At 51.7% G+C, this 23851-nt stretch overlaps 1 pseudogene; it reads left to right on the top strand.

Annotated features, from left to right (window-relative positions):
- Positions 1 to 929: 929 nt before the first annotated feature.
- LOC149401490 (uncharacterized) lies at positions 930 to 23409 on the top strand (annotated as a pseudogene).
- The last annotated feature ends 442 nt before the right edge of the window (positions 23410 to 23851 follow it).

Below are 23851 nucleotides of genomic sequence, written 5' to 3' on the forward strand. Positions count from 1 at the left end.
TCCACATGTCGCCCGACACGGCCGGCCCTAGCAATACGGCCGGGATGGGTCAGTTTGATGGGCAGGTCGAAGCCAGTGTTTGGCGAGCTCGACCGACTCAAGGCGACCTACTACCCCCACCTCCAGGAGGCCCTCCTCCTAGATATGTTCCCCAGATCATCAACCTCCCCCGCGAGGGAGGAGTTCCTGAGGAACCGAATCATTTCGAGCCGATAGCTCGCCCGAATGAAGGAAACCCTCAGAGAAGAGAAATCCGAACTGGGGGAGAACAGTTCGCCGAAGTAAACCCTCAGAGAAGAGAAATCCGAACTGGGGGAGAACAGTTCACCAAAGGAAACCCTCAGAGAAGAGAAATCCGAACTGGGGGAGAACAGTTCGTCGAAGTAAACCCTCAGAGAAGAGAAATCCGAACTGGGGGAGAACAGTTCGCCGAAGGAAACCCTCAGAGAGGAGAAATCCGAACTGGGGGAGAGCAGTTCGCCGAAGGAGCCCCGAGGGACGATCACCCCGCGTTCAATGCTTTCTGCCAGTTGGTGGAGGAGAAGTTCCGGGCTGTCGATTCTCGAATGCACTATGCCACGAGTTCGGCCCCGGAGATCGACCGATTGGTGGCAGACACCGGTCGAACTCCCTTTGCTCCGTGCATCACCCAGGTCAGGATTGGGGACACCGGGAAAGTCAGGCTCCCCAAGTACTCCGGTACTTCCAACCCAAAAACCTACGTAACAGCCTTTCGCATCGCGATGGGGCGAGCATGTCTGCGAGATAACGAGCGAGAAGCAGGGTTTTGCCAGCTATTCGCCGAAAATCTATCATGAAGTGCCATAGATTGGTTTTCCCGACTAGAGGAAGGATCCATAAGTTCTTTTCAGCAGCTGTCGGCCGCGTTCATCAAACACTACTCAATGCTGGTGGAAGATGAGGCGACCATGGCGGATCTATGGAACACTCAACAGGCCAGAGACGAGACCTTGAAAAGCTTCATGACAAGGTTCAAAACCGTCATGTCAAAAATCCCTTCCGTAGAGGGAGAGTCGGCTCTGAACGCTCTCAAAAATGGACTATGGCACGAGTCCAGATTCCGAGAAGAAATGACCGTGAACAGACCGCCCACCATCGTAGATGCAATTCACCGCGCTTCGAACTACGCCAAAGCTGAGGAAGAAAGGGCCCTCCTATCGAAGAAGCATAACCCAAGGAAAATCCCCTCTATGACACATGTTCCGGCCATGACTAGGTCACCCGGGATGAGACCTTACCGAAACAATGAATGGAGGAAGCCCCCGAGTATCCCGGAGCATGCCTCTTGTTGTCGCACGAAAATGAACAACTATTTAAAACCTCGGGAGGTTCGATCCAAGGCCGGACCAAGTGGTCGCACCCGGGCCAAGAGTGTGAACTCGATAGTCTCGAGCTAGGGTTTTCTCCGATCAACCCGCCTCTCGGGAGAGGTAGGGGGTGAGGAGGAGGAGTGACCGTGCCTTGGTTTGTCGGCTGCCTAAGTACCCGTGCGTGGGATCAGGTCAGAACGTAGTTCAAGCGTGAAAGACGCAGTATGAGGCGTAGAACTTTGGTGGAGAGGCGTGCTCGATGAAGGAGACGGGGCGCGAGGAGTCCTCGGCAGCGTCTCAGAACCTCGGAGATCGCGTACGCGTCTAGCGTGTTAGACGCGCGAAGGGAACTCTAGTCGAGAACCGGAGAACGTTCGGTCAGAAGGAGCGACGTCCGGGAAGTCCCCGTGAGTGCTTCGGAACCTCTGAGAACGGGGGAGAGAGAAGAGAGACTGCTTCAGGCCGAATATGGCATCCAGAGAAGCAGAGAAGAGTAAGAAATCGAGCGTGTCGATACGAGATGAAGAGAATTTGTTTGATTGCTTTCCCCTCAATGGGAGAGGGTTTATATAGGCGTTTGAGGGCCTTAGAAGGGTCCTTTGGCGTCCATGTGGGACTAGGAACGCACCCCTCTTCAAGAGGGGGCGCACAACCCGCGGCGCTCAGGGCGCGGCGCGCGACCCGCGGCGCGGGATCTGCGCCGCTCAACGGGCGGCGCCGCTCAACGTCCTGCTGGCGCGGCGTGCGCTGGGCTTCGTTTCTGCGGGCTTTTTGCGATCGTCTCGCTTCCGGGCCCTTTGAGCTATTGTGGACATGGTATTTTATGACAAAAATGCTCGTTTGACGGATAAGACTCGACTCGATGTTTGATTCGAGGAGATCGATTCGAGGCTCGACTCAAGGAGCGAAGCTCGACTCGAGGAGACCGACTCGAGGCTCATCTCAAGGAGCGAAGCTCGACTCCTGGAGACCGACTCGAGGCTCAACTCAAGGAGCAAAGCTCGACTCGAGGAGACCGACTCGAGGCTCAACTCGAGGAGCGAGGCTCGACTCGAGGAGCCGAGTCAAGTCTTGACTCGAGGGACTCCGCTCGACTCAAGGAGTCAAGAGTTTGGGGCGGGGATTTGAAGGCTTGCCACTTTCGAGGACCTCCGGCCTGACCATCAGCCCTTTGATCGACGTGCCTCCTCGGCGTCTCGGATTTTCTAAAAACGACCGACAACATTAGCCCCCCAAGTTCGTCGCTCGGGAGGTGTCCCAGCGATGAAATTTTTGTTCTTCTAGTTGGGTGTTTGAGGAAAATATTTCCCGTGTCTTGTGATCCCGAGGAAAAATCTTTTCCTCTTCTTCTTTTTTTTTTAGGGGGCCGCGCGGCCGCGCCCTGGACGGCGCGGCGCGCGGTCTGTGCAGCGCGACCCGTGCGCGGGGCTGGTTCGCCTTGCGCGGGAGAACTCCGACTTTTTGGAGTTTTTCCTCCGATTTTGCTCTTTGTAGGAGTAGGATTTCGACTCCTACCCCCCTAGAAGTCTATAAATAGCCCCCCCCCCCCCTTCTCTTTATTCCTCACTTTATTTTTTTCTCTCTTTTCTACGCTTGTTTTCCCTTTTTTACGCTTGCATTATGGGTGTCCCTCCCCTCTTTTCAACTGAGAGTCCCGAGATTGATTTCTCTCTCTTGTTTCAGGGTTCTGAACATGCAGAGGATGATCTCTTCGCGGGATTAGGGGAAGTTCCTCTGCACGTGGAAGAGAATCCAAGCGGAGTAGAGCAGTGGCTGGAGGAAGGCGAGCTAGGCGTGACCGTGACCGTCGCTCAGCCTCACGAAGAGCGCGCGCCAACTGGGCGCGATACAGGTGGGGAGTTCGATCATCCCACGTCCGGGGAACCCGCCCCTCGCCTCGTGATCAACTTAGTTGGCGAGGGGGTTTGTGACAAAGCCCGCCTCGACGTGCCGCAGTCCGACTTGGACCCTCAAGGTGTGCCGGGAGACGTTACGGACGCGGATGCGGTGACTCCGCTAGAGTCGGTCCTCGACGAGATAGACTGCGTGGACGACTTTGGTCCCGAGTCTGAAGATCCCGGAGGTGAGTCGGAGACATGTCCGGGGGCCGAAGGCCTCGCATCGGAGCGTCAGAGGGCAGGAGCCCTTCGGTGGAGCCAGGGGGTTCTCAGCCCGAGACCCCTGACGCAGAGGCGTTAGTATCGGCGAGGTCGCTTGCTAGGACGGAGTGGTATCCCGAGGAGGGCTTTGCTGCTCCCGAGGACTTTGATTGTTCGGGGGTCGATGCTTCGAGCTCGCTCACCTACCAGACATTCGTCGGTCTCCGGGAGGCATTCGCCATTCCGTCGTCCGTGGCGCTTCTCCGTCCCTTACAGGGCGACCGTCCTTTCCGGCCTCATCGCGGATTTGCCGCAGTTTCAGTTGCAAGTCTCAACTGCGGGTTGCGGCTGCCGTTTCAACCCATCGTTCAGCAGCTTCTCGCCCGTCTGGGGGTGCACGCATGTTAGATGAGTCCGACATTCTACCGCATAGTGGCGATGTGCCACATGGAGTGGCATTGCCAGACTGAGCGGGTAATGACCGTGAGTGATTTTCGCAATCTCATCGCGGTCTTCCCTGCGCCAGGGCAACCCAGTTTCTTTATGGCCCGCGACCGCCGGAATACTAAGCTGATCATCGATTCAGAGAAGTATAATCGACGACCATGGGTGTGGGTCTCGGCGGAGGCCACCGATGACCTCGATTTTGTGAAGGAGATCCAGGGAATGTCGGAGGCTCGGAAAGCCGTTGAACGTTTTTGTTCCCCTGAGCTGATGGCTTCCACCGGGTGGTTCCCGCCATTTCCACCTAGTCAGCGGACCGAGAGTGCCCCCCGTGCCGCATCATCTCTCTCGAGCGGCGATCTTCAAGGTACGTCGACGCTTCGCGCTTCGCTCCTCGAGTCAAATCACTGTCCTCGAGTCGAGCCTTGCTCCCCGAGTCAAATCATTCTCCTCGAGTCGAGCCCCGATCCGTGAGTCGAGTCATTCTCCTCAAGTCGAGCCCCGCTCCTCGAGTCGAGTCATCCTCCTCGAGTCCAGCTTCGCTCCTTGAGTCGAGTCATTCTCCTCGAAGTCGAGCTTCACTCCTTGAGTCGAGTCATTCTCCTTGAAGTCAAGCTTCGCTCCTCGAGTCGATGCACGCTCTCCTTAAGTCAAGCCTTGCTGCTTGAGTCAAGTAATTATCCTCGAGCTGAGCCTTGCTCCCCGAGTTGAGTCTTGCTCCTCGAATCGAGTCATACTCCTCGAGTCAAGCATCGCTCCTCGAGTAGAGTCATATTCCTTAAAGTCCAGCCAATCTCCTTGAGTCGAGCCTAGCCCCTCGAGTTGAGACTTGAGTCGGCTCCCCGAGTCGAGCCTAGCCCCTCGAGTTGAGACTTGAGTCGGCTCCCCGAGTTGAGCTTCGCTCCTCGAGTTGAGACTTGATTCAATCTCCTCGAGTCGAGTCCCGCTCCTCGAGCAAACACCTGGAGCGGCCTCAAGAACAGGTCTACCAAAGCAGAGACCCGCGCTCACGTCTGGGGAATAAGGGCCGATCTTCCGAACGCAGACGAAGAAGCGTCACCAGGGCGGGAATGCCGGATGCCCCGTGGGACCGACTTATGCTTTGATCCGTGGTCAAACTTTTAGCGTTTATCCCCGAGCAGTCGAAGCCCTCCGGTGCGGCAGAGCCTTCCGCCAGGTGCCACTCCGTCTTCTCGAAGCATCAGCCCGCAGCATCAACCTTCGTCTTCGAGACCTCGGAAAGAGCACTCCTTTGCAAAATGCAAAAGTGCAGTCGCCTTCCAAGCTGGCCGAGACGGAAGCCATGATCTTCCCCTAATAGGTCACGATTACACAATCGTCGCCCTGCTAGTCACTGTCGAGTCCCATGGACTCCGGATTGATGATATTATCAAGCAAAATGCCATCGAAGAAAGACTTGGGCATGACTTCGCCAAAAGATCAACAAGCCGCGACACGCCGCTACGCCTCTGCACAAGTGCGTGCCCTACATGCCCACACATGACCCCTTTTGCTCCGGGGCTAGAGCGACGGACGCAAACGCGTCTGCCTCGCCCACGTCAAGCTACGTCTCCTATCCGCTTGGATCCTCCTCCATGTGTCGAGAGAGACGGAAAAGCGAGAGAGAGCACTAGCAATTGTGAGAATATCCTTCATAACCACAAAAGCTTCGTGACAGTGAAGCTCTGGGAAGTCTATTTTCCTCAAACACGCGGCGGAAACAACTAAAAGTTCACCGCCCGGGGCCTCCCGAGCAATGAACTTGGGGGGCTAATGTTGTCGGTCGTTTTCGGAAAACCCGAGACGCCAAGAAGACACGCCATTCAAAGGGCCGATGGTCAGGCCGGAGGTCCTGAAGAGCGGCAAGCCTTCTATCACGAGTCGACTGACAAGTCCTCGTGCCGAATCCTCATGCCCCTCGAGTCGAGCCTCGAGTCGTTCCTCGAGTCGAGCCTTGAGTTGTTCCTCGAGTCGAGCCTCGAGTCGCTCCTCGAGTCGAGCCTTGAGTCGTTCCTCGATTCGAGCCTCGAGTCGCTCCTCGAGTCGAGCCTTGAGTCGTTCCTCGAGTCGAGCCTCGAGTCGCTCCTCGAGTCGAGCCTTGAGTTGTTCCTCGAGTCGAGCCTTGAGTCGTTCTCCTCGAGTCGAGCCTTGAGTCGTTCCTCGAGTCGAGCCTCGAGTCGTTCCTTGAGTCGAGCCTTGAGTTGTTCCTCGAGTCGAGCCACTCTTGTCAATTAGAGACCTTCATGTTTTGCGTGACAAGCATGATAACCGAAGCCCACAAGGGTCCCACAAGATGGGGCGCGTATACGTAGCATGACGTGCGCCGCGCCAGCCATTGGCGCGCCGCGCCAGTCGGAGGCGCTCCGCGCCATCAAGCATACCGCGCGCGCATAGCGCATGGCACGCCGCGCCAGTCTGAGGCGCACCGCGCCATCGCGCACACCGCGCCAGTCTTAGGCGCGCCGCGCCATCGCGCACAGCGCGCGCGCCGCACTCCATTTCTTGGCGGGGTGCGCTCCACCTCGAGGGGAGCGCGCTCTCTAGTCCCACATGGACGAGAAACACACCTCCTTAGGCCCTCAAACACCTATAAATACCCCCTCTCATTGAGGGGAAATCCATCCCATTCATTCTCAAGGAACTTGAGACTTCTCTCTGCTTCTCTAGATCCCATCCTTGGCCTGAAGCAGATTCTCCACGATTTCTCGTTCTCAGAGATTCTGAAGCGCTTTCCGGGGACTCCCGAGTGCCGCCTCTCTTGATCGAACGATTAATCTTGAGCCCACGAGCGCTCTAACGGTTTTCGACTGAAAATCGCCTACGCGTCTAGCACCCTAGACGCGTCCACCATTTTTGACAAGAAATCGCCTACGCGTCCGGCATTTCCAACTAGGAATCGCCTACGCGTCCGGAATCTCCCCCACAACAAGGAACTCTTGACTTAGAGTCTTCCACGTTTCCAAAAGAGAGAAAACACACATTCTCTCTCGCATACGCGATCTCTGAAGTTCTGAGACGCTGCCGAGGACTCCTCGCGCCCCGTCTCCTTCGTCGAGCACGCCTCTCCATCAAGGCTCCGCACCTCATACTGCGTCTTTCACGCTTGAAATACGTTCTGACCTGATCCCACACACGGCTACGTAGGCAGCCGACACCCAAGGCACGGTCACTCCTCCTCCTCACCCCCTACCTCTCCCGAGAGGCGGGTTGATCGGAGAAAACCCTAGCTCGAGACTATCGAGTTCACACTTTTGGCCCAGGTGTGATCACTTGGTCCGGCCTTGGATCGAACCGCCCGTGGTTTTAAATAGTTGTTCATTTTCGTGCGACAACACCGACAACGGTAACCGTTACGGACCGAGCAGCGAACCAAGAACCGGAAAGCTCACAAATGCTCGTCGTGGGCTCAATCATGGGCGGCCCGGAATTCGGGGACTCGAGCACGCAAAGGAAGAAGTACGTGCGAGAGGTCTCCCAAGGGAAGATAGCGCACTACATCAACCACACTTATGAGGCTCCTCCTCTGGCCCCATTCGAGTCTATGTTCTTCACCAGCAAAGAGGCGGCGGTGCGAGTTCTCAACCCACACAATGACGCGATAGTCATCTCGGCCGCGGTCGCCAACAATCTCGTCCGGAGAATCTTAATCGATAACGGTAGCTCCGCCGAAATTGTTGTCGCACGAAAATGAACAACGATTAAATACCTCGGGCGGTTCGATCCAAGGCCGGATTAAGTGACCGCGCCTGGACCAAAAATGGGAGCTCATAGACCGATCTGCACCCTCCAGACCCTGAGGTGTGTTTCGGGGGGTGTGACCGTGCCAAAGGTTAGCTGCCTACGTACCTTTTAGTCGGGATCAGGTCAGAACGTAGTTCAATTTGGATGTTGGGGGCTATCTTGGGCTCGGAGGCTAGAGAATCCAAGGCTTTAGAGTAGGACCCGGCTCGTAGCTTCTAGTGAAGACTTTAGAGGGGTCTCTTGCCTCGTAGCTCAGAGTTCTAGCTCAAGGTCAAGAAGCGGGAGAGCAGTGTGTACTGCAGAAGCTCGGGTCGCAGAAGAGGAGCGCGCTCTCTCTCGTGGAGGGGGGGTCCTTGTATTTTTGAGCCGAGGGGGGAGGAGCGCGCGCTATGGGAATGTCACAAGAGCACGGGAGAGGAGATAATTCTCGAGAGAGAAATGGAGATGTGTTGGTATGAACCAGGATGATTTTCCCTCCCCCTAAGGGGGGGTATTTATAGCGTTTGGAGGAGGCCTTGGGCCGGCCCCCTCAAGGCCCACCAGGTGGCCGGGAGCAGGGCGCGCTATTTGGATGGGCGCGGGGCGCACATGGTATGAGGCCTGACCGGGCGCGGGGTGCCCGGCAGCAGGCGTGCCCGGCCGAGGCAGCAGAGGCTCTCGGCCAGGGGAGCAAGAGCCTCCGGCCGAGGCGGCAGGGGCGCTCGGCCGGGGCAGCAGGACCTTCCGGCCGAGGAAGCAGAGGCAGGGGCGCTCGGCCGGGGCAGCAGGAGCACCTGGTCGAGGCAGCATGAGCGCTCGGCTGGGGCAGCAGGAGCGCCCAGCCGAAGCAGCAGGAACGCTCGGCCGGGGCAGCAGGGACTTCCGGCCGAGGCAGCAGGCGTGCTCGGCCGGGGTGCTGGAGCGCGCGCGGGCCGGGATGCCCGGGGGCGCGTGCGGGCCAGGACGCCTGGGGGCGCGAGAGCGCGCGCGGGCCTGGACGCCCGGGGGCGCGGGAGTGCGTGGGCTGGGATGCCTGGGGGCGCGGGAGTGCGCGGGTCGGGACGGCCGAGAGCGCGGGTACGCGTGCGGGCCGGGACGGCCGTGGCGGGCGCGCACGGGCCGGGGCGGTCTGGAACGCAGGCCGGGATGCCCGGGGACGTGGCAGTGCGTGGGCTGGGACGCCCGGGGGCGCGGGAGTGCGCGGACCGGTACGGCCGGGAGTGCAGGAACGCGCGCGGGCCGGGACGGCCGTGGCGGGCCCGCACGGGCCGGGGCGGTCAGGAGCGCGGGCCGGGACGCCCGGGGGCGCGGCAGTGCGTGGGCTGGGACGCCCGGGAAGTCCCCGTGAGTGCTTCGGAACCTATGAGAACGGGGGAGAGAGAAGAGAGACTGCTTCAGGCCAAAAATGGCATCAAGAGAAGTAGAGTAGAGTAAGAAATCGAGCGTGTCGATAGGAGATGAAGGGATTTTTTTGGATGGCTTTCCCCTCAATGGGAGGGGGTTTATATAGGCGTTTGAGGGCCTTAGAAGGGTCCTTTGGCGTCCACGTGGGACTAGGAACGCACCCCTCTTCAAGAGGGGGGCGCTCAGGGCGCGGCGCGCGACCCGCGGCGCGCAACCCGCGGCACGGCCTTGTCCGGGCGCGGCGCACGACCCCGGCGCGCGGCGCGCGGTCCTGCTGGCGCGGCGTCCGCTAGGCTTCGTTTCTGCGGGCTTTTTGCGATTGTCTCACTTCCGAGCCCTTTGAGTTATTGTGGACATGGTATTTTATGACAAAAATGCTCTTTTGATGGATAAGACTCGAATCGAGGAGATCGACTCGAGGCTCAACTCAAGGAGCGAAGCTCGACTTGAGGAGACCGACTCGAGGCTCAACTCAAGGAGCGAAGCTTGACTCGAGGAGTCAAGAGTTTGGGGCGAGGATTTGAAGGCTTGCCGCTTTCGAGGATCTCCGGCCTGACCATCGGCCCTTTAAACGACGTGCCTCCTCGGCGTCTCGGATTTTCCGAAAACGACCGACAACACAAGTTTCGTAATGTTGGATGTGGTAGGTGGGATCAGTTTTCCCATTGTAGGGAGAGAGATTCGGGAGTTTGAAGTTTCACGTGCACACCTCAGCAAGGATTTGGGCAGTGAAGGGCAAGGAATGTTCTTCTACGACCCCGTATGTATCACCGGCCAAGCCTCCTTCACACAGATTATGCACTTCGTTACGAAGATTGTGAATCATGGTGACGACATCGAGGCCAGTGTTGGGGGTCACTCCTTGTTCAGGAGGGGTCACCTGGCGCCTTTCATTCGACCCTTGAGCCGTGCGAGGGTCCCCGTTGATTGGGGCCGCAGGGTTGTGACCCTTGCGAGCACTAAGCCTCTCCCGGAGGTCTTCGCCACGGTCGTTCCGTTGGGCGATACGCCGATCTCTAAGATCCGGCCCGGTGGTATGGGGGTGTGAGCTTTGAGCCACACGCCTCACTCGCCGAGTCGTTGGACCTTCCCTGACATTGCTTCTTTGACCGAGTCGGTCACGGGCTGAACATCGGGAGGTCTCTTCTTGAGAGGAGATCGGTATTGCCTTTGCTTTAGGCAGCGGATTCGACGGACCGGCTTCGATCTCAACGGGGAGCTCCCCGTCTTTGGTGAGAGAAGTCTCGATGTCCGTTGAAATTTCCAAGCCTTCATAGTTGGGGTCATAGTCATGTCCCTCGTCCATAAGGTCCTCAGATTCCCCGTGGGGGGTGCCCTGCATAGGCTCCTTGCCCGCCAGTTGTGGTGGTACCTTGCATTGGCTATCTTTAGTTGGCGGATTTTCTCCTCCATCTCAAGGATGTGGTCGTCCCGGTTGTCCTGAGGTGGAGGGGGCGAGGGAGTGTGGCTCTCATCGTTGAGAGACTCCATGTTGCCTTGCGCTCGGGAACGCAGAAAGTATTTCTTCACTCCAGTTGCGTTTTTGGAGTTATTCACACCCTCAGAACGAACGGGTGGTTGACCACTCATGTCTTTCTCAAGTTGAGAATAAAGGGGTCGAGCTGTAGAAGGGATTTCGGGCCGTGTAAGTCGGGAAGTCCCCTCCTTCTAGCGCCAAAATGTTGTCGCATGAAAATGAACAACGATTAAATACCTCGAGCGATTCGATCCAAGGCCGGACCAAGTGACCGCGCCCGGGCCAAAAATGGGAGCTCATAGACCAAGCTGCACCCTCCAGACCTTGAGGTGTGTTTCGGGATCAGGTCAGAACGTAGTTCAATTTGGATGTTGGGGGCTATCTTGGGCTCGGAGGCTAGAGAATCCATGGCTTAAGAGTAGGACCCGGCTCGTAGCTTCTAGTGAAGACTTTAGAGGGGTCACTTGCCTCGTAGCTCAGAGTTCTAGCTCAAGGGCCAAGAAGCGGGAGAGCAGTGTGTACTGCAGAAGCTCGGGTCGCAGAAGAGGAGCGCGCTCCCTCTCGTGGAGGGGGGTCCTTGTATTTCTAAGCCAAGGGGGGAGGAGCGCGCGCTCTTGGAATGTCACAAGAGCACGAGAGAGGAGAGAATTCTCGAGAGAGAAGTGGAGATGTGTTGGTATGAACCAGGATGAGTTTCCCTCCCCCTAAGGGGGGGGGGTATTTATAGCGTTTGGAGGAGGCCTTGGGCCGGCCCTCTCAAGGCCCACCGGGTGGCCGGGAGCAGGGCGCGCGAGACCTAACGCCCAGGCAGGCGCGGGGTGCGCTGTCTGGATGGGTGCGGGGCGAGCATGGTATGAGGCCTGACCGGGAGCGGGGTGCCCGGCAGCAGGCATGCCCGACCAAGGTAGCAGGGGCTCTCTGCCAGGGGAGCAAGAGCCTCCGGCCGAGGCGGCAGGGGCGCTCGGCCGGGGCAGCAGGACCCTCCGGCCGAGGCAGCAGAGGCGCTCACCCGGGGCAGCAGGGGCACCCGGCCGAGGTAGCAGGAGCGATCGACCGGGGCAGTAGGAGCGCCCCGCCGAGGAAGCAGGAGCGCTCGGCCGGGGTAGCAGGGACGTCCGGCCGAGGCAGCAGGCGTGCTCTGCTAGGGTGCTAGAGCGCGCGCGGGCCGAGATGCCTAGGGCGCGGGAGCGCGCGTGGGCCGGGAGCCCTAGGGCGCGAGAGCGCGCGCGGGCCGGGACGGCCGAGGACGCGGGAGCGCCCGCGGGCCGCGACGGCCGGGAGAGCGGGAGCGCGCGCGGGCCGAGTTAGCCGGGGTGCAGGGCGCGCGCGAGCCGGGACGGCCGGGAGCGCGGGAGCGCGCGCGGGCCGGGACGGGACGCCCAGGGGCACGGGAGCGTGCGTGGGCCGGGGGCGCTAGGGCCCGCGCTCAGGCCCACCGGGCCGGGAGTGCAGGTGTGCGCACGGCCCGTGGGTGCGGGTAGGCTGGCGCGCGCAGGTCCATCGGGCCGTGGGTGCGTCAGGGCACTCGGGCCTAGTGGTCCGGGGCCCATTGGGCATTCTGGCCGGCGAAGCCCGGCCGGCCTTGAACTGTTTTTGAATTTCTGGTACCCCGAAAACGACCGATAACAGACGTAATCTTCAGGTCGGCGTTGGACAGGATGAAACTATCCGGGATGAGACCGACCCCGATATCGACCCCACTCTTCGGCTTCTCCATTGAGAGGGTCATGACAGAGAGCACCATCGACCTCCCGGTCACCTTCGGGACACCGGGGGGATCGAGGTCACCCACATCATGTCGTTCCTGGTTGTGGACCAACCCTCGGCGTACAATATCATCATCGGCCGCCCGACTCTCAATCGGTTGAAGGCCATAACGTCCACCTACCACGTGATGATGAAATTCCTGACCGATAAGGGGATCGCCATAATGTTGGGAGACCAATCGATGGCAAGGATGTGCTACATCGAAGGGGTGGACAGAAAAGGAAAGGGAAAGATGGTGAGCACCATCTTCTAGCTCGGAGACAAGTTCCCATGCAAAATTGAGGAAGGGGGCAGCTTCGGAGAACTAGACCAGAGGGACGATGTCGAGCGTCGGAAGGTGGAGACACTGGTCAACCTCGTTCCTGTCGTGTTGGACGACGCCAAGCCTGACCAAGTAGTCAAGGTAGGCGCCCAACTCCCATCCGAAATCCGAATCCAGCTCGCAACCTTCCTCCGCGAGTTCAAAGACGTCTTCGCGTGGACACACGCCGACATGCCGGGGATCGACCCCGAGATAATGGTCCACCGCCTCAACGATGACATGAGGGTGACCGAGCGCGTCCAATCGCGACGGGCGTTCAGTGGAGAGAGGTACCAAGCCATTGGTGAAGAAGTTGACAAACTTCTCGCCGCCGACTTCATCTGGGAGGCGGAACACCCCAAGTTGGTGTCCAATGTCGTTATGGTTAAGAAGCCAAACAGGAAGTGGCGGATTTGTATCGATTACAAGGACCTCAACAAGGCCTGCCCGAAAGACAGCTTCCCTCTCCCAAGGATCGAGCAGCTCGTGGATGCCACAGCAGGCCACGAGTTGCTGAGCTTCATGGACGTCTACTCCGGCTAGAATCAGATCCGCATGCATGAGCCCGATCAGATCAAGACCACCTTTGTTACGAACCGCGGACTTTACTGCTACAAGGTCATGCCCTTTGGCCTCAAAAGCGCTGGAGCAACGTATCAAAGGTTGGTGAACCGAATGTTCGCCAAATCAAATTAGAAAAACGATGGAGGTCTACGTGGACGATATGCTTGTCAAAAGTCTCAAGGCCCACGACCACATTCGAGACCTCAGGGAGATGTTTACGATCTTGCAACGCTACAAGATGAAGCTCAATCCTAATAAGTGTGCTTTTGGGGTTGAGTCTGGAAGATGCCTGGGCTACATAGTGAGCCGCCGCGGGATTGAAGCTAATCTCGAGAAGATTAGGGCGATTATAGAGATGAGGTCGCCACAGAAAGTCAAAGAAGTACAAAGTTTGACGGGAAGGATCGCCGCCCTAACGCGATTCGTCTCCAAGGCAACCAATAGGTGCCAACCATTTTTCAAGGCATTGAAGAAGACCGACGGATTTGTGTGGACAGAGGAGTGCGAGGAGGCGTTCCGCGAAATGAAGGCCTACTTCAGCTCCCCCTCGTTCCTCGCGAAACCGAAGGATGGCGAAACCTTGTATATCTATCTCGCGGTGACCGACAGGGCCGTGAGAGCGGTTTTGATACGCGAAGAAGACAAGGTACAATGGCCAGTTTATTATGTTAGCAAGGCGCTCCTCGACGCTGAAACTCGATACCAGAAATCGAGAAATTGTCCCTCGCCCTTGTCACGAGTGCGAGGAAGCTTCGCCCCATTGAGAAGGCCCTACAAAAAGGGACCTCGTCTCGGATGGCCATATGGTCCCAAGAGCTGGGCGAATACGGGGTCGAGTTTCAACTAAGAACCGCCATTAAGGGCCAGGCCCTCGCCGACTTCGTGGGTGAATTCACCAATGCGCCCTCAACAGACGAGGGCAACAAAGACAACGAGAACGAGGAAGACAAGGAGAATGACCACGACGGATCGTCAAAGAAGAGGACCAACGACCCGATAGGGCTGGTCTGGGAGTTGCATGTGGATGGCGTGTCAAATGCCCGGGGGGCTGGCGCCGGTGTTTTGCTCACAAATCCTGATAGGGAAAAACTGAGATACGCCCTGCGGTTCGAGTTCAACGCTTCCAACAACGAGGTAGAGTACAAGGCTCTGATCGTTGGCTTGGAATTGGCAAATAAGCTAGGCGTCCAAAACCTGCACATCCACTGTGACTCGCAGTTGATTGTGAACCAGGTCTGGGAGTTGCATGTGGATGGCGTGTCAAATGCCCGGGGGGCTGGCGCCGGTGTTTTGCTCACAAATCCTGATAGGGAAAAACTGAGATACGCCCTGCGGTTCGAGTTCAACGCTTCCAACAACGAGGTAGAGTACAAGGCTCTGATCGTTGGCTTGGAATTGGCAAATAAGCTAGGCGTCCAAAACCTGCACATCCACTGTGACTCGCAGTTGATTGTGAACCAGGTCAAGGGCGACTACGCAGCCAACGAGCCTAACATGATCGCATATCTGTCGAAGACCCAGAAAAATCTATAGGCCCTGTCATGGTTCGAGATAGTCAAAGTTCCTCGAGAGGCGAACATTGACGCCGACGCCCTGGCACGCCTTGCGTCCGGGATAGACGAGGAGGGGGAAGGTAGCGTCCCAATAGAAGTGCTAACTCGACCCTACGTCTCGAGAGGTGACGTAGGGGTAGTCGACGGAACTCCGCCCCGCTCATGGAGGACGCCACTCGTGGAGTATCTCAAGCGAGGAGTCGTCCCTGAAGACAAAGAAGAGGCCAGAAAGCTGAGAAGCTTGGCGCCGAAATATACAATGATGGAAGATAACTTGTTCGAGAGAGGATACTTCATGCCCCTTCTCCAATGCCTGACCGAAGTCGAGGCAAAGAAAGCGCTCCGCGAGGTGCACGAAGAGGTGTGCGGAAACGATGCCGCAGGACAATCTTTGGCACTAAAGCTACTAAGACTCAGATATTTTTGGCCTACCTTGAAAAAGGACTCCCACGAATGGGCCAAAAAATGCGACAAATGCCAAAGGTTCGCCCACGTCCCGCGCCAAGCGCCGGACCCATTGTGCCCAATCATTGTGCCTCGACCCTTTGCGAAATGGGGAATCGACCTCATCGGTGAGGTGCCTATGGCCCCGAGGCAGTACAAACACGCGATCGTGGCTATCGACTACTTCACGAAATGGGTAGAGGCCGAACCGCTAGCAAAGATCACCGAGGCGAACACGACGAGCTTCATCTGGAAGAACATTGTCTGCCGCTTTGGGATCCCCGCATCCATTGTGACCGACAACGGAAAGCAATTCGATAATGCGCACCTCTGGGACATGCGAACAGTTGGGCATCAGCAAAACTTTCTCCTCTCCCCACCACCCGCAAGCCAACGGTCAGGTCGAGGCGGTCAACAAGACAATCAAAGAGAAGCTGAAGAAGAAGCTGGAAGAGAGAGAGGGTGCTTGGGCCGAGGAGCTTCTCATGGTCTTATGGGCATACCGAACCACCGCGCGAAACGCGACCGGCGAAACCCCTTTTGCTCTCGCATTCGGCGTCTAGGCCGTGGCACCTGTCGAGACCAAGCTTCCAACCTTGCGCATGGAGGAGTATGAAGAAGCCACCAACGACGAAGGAATCAGGCTCGAGCTGGACCTCATAGAAGAGAAGAGGGCGGACGCACTCTCCCACCTTACCGCGCAGAAGAGAAAGGTCGAGAAGTACTACAATTCTAAGGCCAAGCTGGGGAAGTTTGCCGACGGAAGCCTCATCCTTAGAAGGGTGTTCCAAAACACCAAGGTGCAGGGAGCGGGAGTTCTGGGCCTACTTGGGAAGGCCCGTATCGCGTGCGCCGAGCCATTCACAACGGCACGTACGAGCTCGAGAACCTGGAGGGGCTCATGTTCACACACCCATGGAACACGAAGCACCTGCGACAATATTACCAATAAAAGCCCGTTCCCGCCTTCTTTATGTTTAATTGCTTTCGTCTTATTTTTCAGTTTTAGCAAAAGATAATTTCGAGTTTCGAATAAGGCCAATGGCCCGGGAATGTAATTTTCAACTATTTTGACATGGTAATTGGATTACATTTCACTTCAAAACATTCATCCTATAGCATTATAATTGCTAGTCTCCTCTACGAGTACACAAGAAACTCGGGGGGCTAATGAGGGTAACAGGTACACATTTCCCACGCGACGTGTTGTCAATGGTGCCCACAAGAAGAGTTGTAGTGTGTATTTATGTACATTTGATGTAATAAAGTCTCATGAAGACTCTTGCTTCTAATTGCTTATTCATTAATAAAAAGTTGAAACGTTCATTCATTCCTCCTTGTCTGTTTGAAGCTTTATGATAAAACATTAGTCTTTAGTCCATAAACAAACTAAACAACTTACGAAGAGACAAATGTAGATTTGCATGAACAAACTCTTCGTAGTTTGCTTAAAACGATATATTCGCAATCTAAGGGTCAAAGGACTATTGACCTCAGTATGATTGTTAGAAGAATCTATGATGTCTGGTTATGAGGCATTGAGAGTTGGAGACTCTATAGTTCTTCTAGGTATCTTCCGAAGGTACTGAATTGACCAGTGCACTTCTAGAGACAAGATAAGAACAAACCATTTAACCTCTTATGTCTCGAAGACGTATGAATTGCATCGTGCTTACCTTAATCCTGAAATGAGACATGCCATTTCACATCTTACGTATTCTCATATGAGAAAGTCAGAGTTCGGACTCACTATGTGATTCCGAATAAGGCCTATTGGTGAAGTACTAAAGTTGTGAGAATGTCATGAGTAACTTTGTGAAGTTCTCATAGATTGGAATTAATGTACAAGATTGCTGAAATGCAATGTATATCACCTCATGCTTTGTTCCTTGGAGTGTGAATAAATGAATTGGCCAATGTGATGCGAATCGAGGAGCTAAAGTGGATGCAAGTGATCAAGGAGTTCAAATGGATACAAGTGGACCTGAGATGACTAAAAGAAAACTTTCAAGTGATCCATTAAGTTTGCCTAGTGGGCCTCTCACAAGGTTTAAGGCCAAACAATTCAAAGAGGCTCTAAATGGGCTGATTCAACAAGTTAGCTCATTTGGGTCCAAAGTTGAGGCAAATCTAAAGCAAGAGAGCCTAATTACAATGATTAAGGTTCTACAAGAGTAATCAGAATGCCTAGGTCGTTTTTTAGGCATTGGATCCACATTTCTAACAATAAATAAGGCTGTTCACTCTTTTGGGAGTTACTTTTGTAACCACTCAGAATAGTTGGACAAATTTGGGGTGTTTATACCCATTTAGTGTGTTGTTTTGTGTGTTTTTATTTCAAAAACTTTCAGTTTCAATGTTATAAGGGCTGAGAGTTATTTGCATTTAGATTTCAGCTTTTATTACTAGTGTCTTAAATGTTGTTTTTAGAGCTGTTGGAGCAAAACGTTTTTGGCTGATTGTAAAGCCTCTCCAAGGCTATAAATAAGTGTTTAGGAGAATGTAATGAGGACAATTCCCCTTTGAATGAAATATATGTGAGTTTGTGTCTTTCTTGTTCTTGAAAAGACTTTTTGAACTTATCAAGTTTTCTTGTGGCGTTCAGCAACTTGACTTATCATCTTGATTCTTAAGTGATCATCTTGAGTATCTTGGTGTGGCGTCATATATTTTGTAGGCTTGGTTCTTATCTCTCTAGATATTGGGTCAAGTCTCAACATTCTAGTCCTTTGCAGATCTTGGGGTCTTTTCCAATCATTGTTATTGGGTCTTATCACATTTGTTGGTAAGGATCATATCATTTGGTATCAGAGCTTGGGTTCTAAGGAAAAGTTTGTCTATCATTTATTTTAATTTTCGTTTGTGTCATTTCAAGTAAAAAAAAAAACAAAAAACAAAAAAAAAAAAAAACACAAAAAAAACACAAAAAAAGCACAAAAAAGTAGGTTTTCCCCATTTTTTTTTCGCACAACTTTCAGTTTTCTTTGTTTTCTTATCATTATAATTTAAAAAAAAAAGGCAAAAAAAAGGAAGAAAAAAAAAAGCAAAAAAAAAGAAAAAGCAAAAAAAAGAAAAAGCCAAATGAAGAAAGAATTCAGTCTATCGTTGTAGTATTTTTGTTTGTTTTGTTTTATGGTCTGATTCTAGAATTGGTAATTGAGCATTTTAGTTTACGTAGTGTGGGTTGTTTATCTCATATCTTATCCTTTGCTTTTGAGTCTCGTGATTTGTTGAGTTGTTTCACACATTGAATTGCTACTCGAAACACTTGTTGTTTACTTAGTCTGATTAAGAACAAAAGAAAACACTAGAGTGGAAAAAGGCAAGAGTGTGAGATTATTTGAGGGTAAAAGCCATTTTATTTCTAAACACGAGTGTTGAGCGGATACATTATTGAGAGAAACACGTGAGCGAGTGTTTGTGAGGTCCTCTAACAGATACGTTTTTTTTTAATAAAAAAAAATATATATTTTAAATGTCAGGAAACGAATCTGATCGTGGGAGATACGTACAACCACCACTTAATCGAAATCTTCAAATGGAGGCATTCGTGGCGTTGATGACGGAGAAGTTTGAGCAACTAAATGCGAGGATTGATGGAATAGAAGGGATGGCAGCAAATCATGCACCAAATGTTCCCAATAGACGAGCACAAAGAGCTGAAGAAGAGGGTGATGTATCGGAAGGTGTTGAAGACGAGGTTGCTGAAGATGGTGGAGAAGAGCGTCAACATAACCGGGGCAGGTTTGGGCGTGGTAATGGGAATAGAGAAGCTAGGAGGGGAAGGCCTGGAAGGGATGATGATTTGGGGAGTATAAAGGTGACCATACCTTCTTTTCAGGGGAGAAATGAACCTGAAGTCTATTTGGAGTGGGAGCAAAAGATAGAGATGGTGTTCGAGTGTCATAACTACTCGGAGATGAAGAAGGTGAAGCTCGCAGCGATTGAGTTCACTGATTATGCCATAATATGGTGGGATCAGTTGTTGAAAGAAAGGAGGAGAAATAGAGAGCGCACGGTGGAGACATGGGAGGCGATGAAAGCCATCATGAGGCGGCGATTCATTCCAAGTTATTACCATCGGGAGTTGTACAACAAATTGCAGCGTCTAACTCAAGGAATAAAGAGTGTAGATGAGTATTTCAAGGAGATGGAGGTGGCAATGATAAGGGCAAACGTGGTGGAGGACAGAGAAGCAACGATGGCCAGATTCTTGCATGGACTAAATCGTGAGATAGCGGATGTCGTGGAGATGCAACATCACGTGGAGTTGACCGATATGGTGCACCAAGCCATCAAAGCGGAGCAGCAACTAAAGCGAAGGAACATGGCTAGGAGAGGACCAAGTATGTCGTCAACAAATTCGTGGAGGGCAGCCTCTAGACGAGATGAATTTCAAGCAAACAAGCCTAAATTTGACACTTTGAAAAACGTCGTACAACAACCAGGGGCTACACAAGGTAACAAAGAGGCTAATTCTACTAAAACACGTGATATAAAGTGTTTCAAATGTAGAGGTTCAGGACATATAGCCAGCGAGTGCCCAAACAAGAGGGTTATGGTGATAAACGCACAAGGTCAGCTTGAGTCGGAGGATGAGGAAGATGAAGTAGATGAGGACATGCCACCACTTGAGGATTGCAGCGATGGTGAATACCCAGTCGATGGAGAACTATTAGTGGCGAGGAGAGCTCTTAGTGCACAAGTGAAGAAAGAAGAAAATAATCAGCGCGAGAATTTGTTTCATACTCGATGCTTCGTGAACCGGAAAGTGTGTAGTGTGATTATTGATGGAGGAAGTTGCACGAATGTCGCGAGCAATGAACTTGTCGAGAAATTGGCGCTGCCTACCTTGAAGCATCCACGACCCTACCGTCTTCAATGGCTTAATGATAGTGGAAACATCAAGGTGACAAAACAAGTTCTTGTGGCATTTTCGATTGGCAAGTATGAAGATCAGGTGCTTTGTGATGTGGTACCGATGGAAGCTTGTCACATGCTTTTGGGGAGGCCATGGCAATTTGATAGGAGGGTCTCACATGATGGTTTCACCAATCGATACTCTTTTACTCTTAAAGAGCAACCTGTTACACTTGTACCATTAAGTCCCAATCAAGGTCTTGCTGATCAATTGAAATTACAAACAAAAAGAGAAAAAGAAAAAGAAAAAGAAAAAGAAAAAGAAAAAGAAAAAGAAAAAGAAAACGAAAAAGAAAAAGAAAGAGAAAAAGAAAAGGAAAGAGAAAAAGATGAAAAAAGGAATTTGAAAAGAAAGAGAGAAACATGAGTGAAAAAGTTAGTCTCATGGCAAAAAAAAGTGAGATCAAGAGGGCATTATTCACCCATCAGCCCCTTATAGTACTCATGTACAAGGAGGCCTTTTTATGTACTGATGATCTTGCCGGATCTTTGCCAAGCAACGTTTTCTCTCTTTTGCAGGAATTTGTAGATGTGTTTCCGGAAGAGGTACCTCCTGGTTTACCTCCTATTCGAGGGATCGAACATCAAATCGACTTTGTTCCTGGCTCCACAATTCCAAATCGACCAGCCTATAGAAGTAATCCGGAGGAGACTAAGGAACTTGAGCGGCAAGTCAGTGAGCTAATGGAGAAGGGACATGTGACAGAAAGCATGAGTCCGTGTGCTGTTCCGGTGATTCTAGTGCCGAAGAAGGATGGGACATGGAGAATGTGTGTTGATTGTCGAGCCATCAACAACATCACGGTAAAGTATCGACATCCTATTCCTCGTTTAGATGATATGCTGGATGAATTGCATGGATCGTGTGTGTTTTCTAAAATTGATCTTAAGAGTGGATATCATCAGATTAGAATGAAAGAAGGAGATGAGTGGAAAACTGCATTTAAGACAAAATATGGATTGTATGAATGGTTAGTTATGCCTTTTGGGTTAACCAATGCCCCGAGTACATTCATGAGACTTATGAACCATGTTTTACGTACTTTCCTTGGACATTTTGTTGTTGTCTACTTTGATGATATTCTGATTTATAGTAAAAACCTTGAGGATCATGTTGCACATCTAAAATTGGTTTTAGAAGTTTTGAGGAAAGAAAGCTTATTTGGAAATCTTAAGAAATGTACATTTTGCACGGATAAGCTTGTGTTTCTTGGTTTTGTTGTAAGTGCTAAAGGGATTGAAGTTGATGAGGAAAAGGTGAAGGCAATTCACGATTGGCCAACGCCTACTTCGGTAAGTCAGGTAAGAAGTTTTCATGGTTTGGCTAGTTTTTATCGACGATTTGTTCGAGACTTTAGTAGCCTTGCAGCGCCGCTAACCGAAGTCATCAAGAAGAACATCCCATTTAAATGGGGAGCTGAGAAAGAAAAGGCATTCAGACTGATCAAGAAAAAATTAACTAATGCTCCTTTGCTTATTTTGCCTAACTTCACTAAAACGTTTGAAATTGAGTGTGATGCTTCAGGTTTAGGAATTGGTGGAGTTTTGATGCAAGAAGGAAGACCAATTGCGTATTTTAGTGAAAAGTTGAGTGGGGCAGCCCTGAACTATCCTACTTATGATAAGGAATTATATGCATTGGTGAGGACTTTGGAAAATTGGCAGCACTCTCTTTGGCCTAAAGAATTTGTGATACATACGGATCATGAGTCGTTGAAGCATTTGAAGGGCCAACACAAATTGAATAGACGACATGCGAAATGGGTGGAGTTCATTGAAACATTTCCGTATGTGATCAAATATAAGCAAGGTAAGGAGAATGTTGTGGCAGATGCATTATCTCGCACGTACGTTCTACTCTCTACTCTAGATTCTAAGTTGCTTGGATTTGAGTACATTAAGGAATTGTATGCTTCTGATTCTGATTTTGGGGCAGCCTTTGAATGTTGTTCTAATGGGGCGAATGGCAAATTTTTTATTCATGATGGTTTTCTATTTCGTGAAAATAAATTATGCATTCCTCATTCTTCATTACGTGAACTACTTGTTAGAGAAGCACATTCTGGTGGTTTGATGGGACATTTTGGGGGTAGCTAAGACATTGGGTATGTTGCATGAACATTTCTATTGGCCCCATATGAAACGAGATGTTGAAAAGATTTGTGAGCGATGCATAACTTGTAAACAGGCCAAGTCTAAACAACCACATGGTTTGTATACACCACTTCCGATTCCTAGTGCACCTTGGGTTGATATTTCAATGGACTTCGTTTTGGGATTACCAAGGACTAAGAGGGGGAGAGATTCTGTTTTTGTGGTCGTTGATCGATTTTCTAAAATGGCACATTTTATTGCATGTCACAAAACTGATAACGCATCAAACATTGCTGACCTGTTTTTCAAAGAGATTGTTAGGTTGCATGGCATGCCTCGCACAATTGTTTCTGATAGAGATGCGAGATTCTTGAGCTATTTTTGGAAAACGTTGTGGGGAAAGCTGGGAACAAAACTATTGTTTTCTACTACTTGTCATCCACAAACCGATGGGCAAACTGAAGTGGTAAATAGATCATTATCCACTTTGTTGCGTTCTATCATTCAAAAGAACCTGAAAGCTTGGGAAGATTGTTTGCCACATGTTGAATTTGCATATAATCGTAGTGTTCACTCTGCAACTAAGTTCTCTCCTTTTGAAATTGTTTATGGTTTTAATCCAATAACACCTTTGGATTTGATTCCTTTACCTATTGGTGAGCAAGTTAACTTGGATGGGAAAAAGAAGGCAGATCTTGTGAAACAGATTCATGAGAAGACAAGGCAAAACATAGATCGACGGACTGAGCAATACGCAAAGAATGCCAACAAGAGCCGCAAGAAAGTGATTTTTGAGCCAGGGGACTGGGTTTGGTTGCACATGAGAAAGGAGCGATTCCCTGAGCAAAGGCGTTCCAAATTACTTCCAAGGGGTGACGGACCATTCCAGGTTTTGGAGCGCATCAATGACAATGCCTACAAGCTTGACTTACCTGGTGAGTATGGTGTTAGTGCAAGCTTTAATGTTTCTGATCTATCATATTTTGATGTAGGTGATGATTTGAGGACAAATCGCTGTCAAGAGGGGGAGAATGATGCGAATCGAGGAGCTAAAGTGGATGCAAGTGATCAAGGAGTTCAAATGGATACAAGTGGACCTGAGATGACTAAAAGAAAACTTTCAAGTGATCCATTAAGTTTGCCTAGTGGGCCTCTCACAAGGTTTAAGGCCAAACAATTCAAAGAGGCTCTAAATGGGCTGATTCAACAAGTTAGCTCATTTGGGCCCAAAGTTGAGGCAAATCTAAAGCAAGAGAGCCTAATTACAATGATTAAGGTTCTACAAGAGTAATCAGAATGCCTAGGTCGTTTTTTAGGCATTGGATCCACATTTCTAACAATAAATAAGGCTGTTCACTCTTTTGGGAGTTACTTTTGTAACCACTCAGAATAGTTGGACAAATTTGGGGTGTTTATACCCATTTAGTGTGTTGTTTTGTGTGTTTTTATTTCAAAAACTTTCAGTTTCAATGTTATAAGGGCTGAGAGTTATTTGCATTTAGATTTCAGCTTTTATTACTAGTGTCTTAAATGTTGTTTTTAGAGCTGTTGGAGCAAAACGTTTTTGGCTGATTGTAAAGCCTCTCCAAGGCTATAAATAAGTGTTTAGGAGAATGTAATGAGGACAATTCCCCTTTGAATGAAATATATGTGAGTTTGTGTCTTTCTTGTTCTTGAAAAGACTTTTTGAACTTATCAAGTTTTCTTGTGGCGTTCAGCAACTTGACTTATCA

The sequence above is a fragment of the Urtica dioica genome, chromosome 4 (assembly GCF_054948205.1).
Source record: "Urtica dioica subsp. dioica isolate 48M chromosome 4, U.dioica_male_clone48M_v1_H2, whole genome shotgun sequence".
NCBI lineage: Eukaryota > Viridiplantae > Streptophyta > Magnoliopsida > Rosales > Urticaceae > Urtica > Urtica dioica.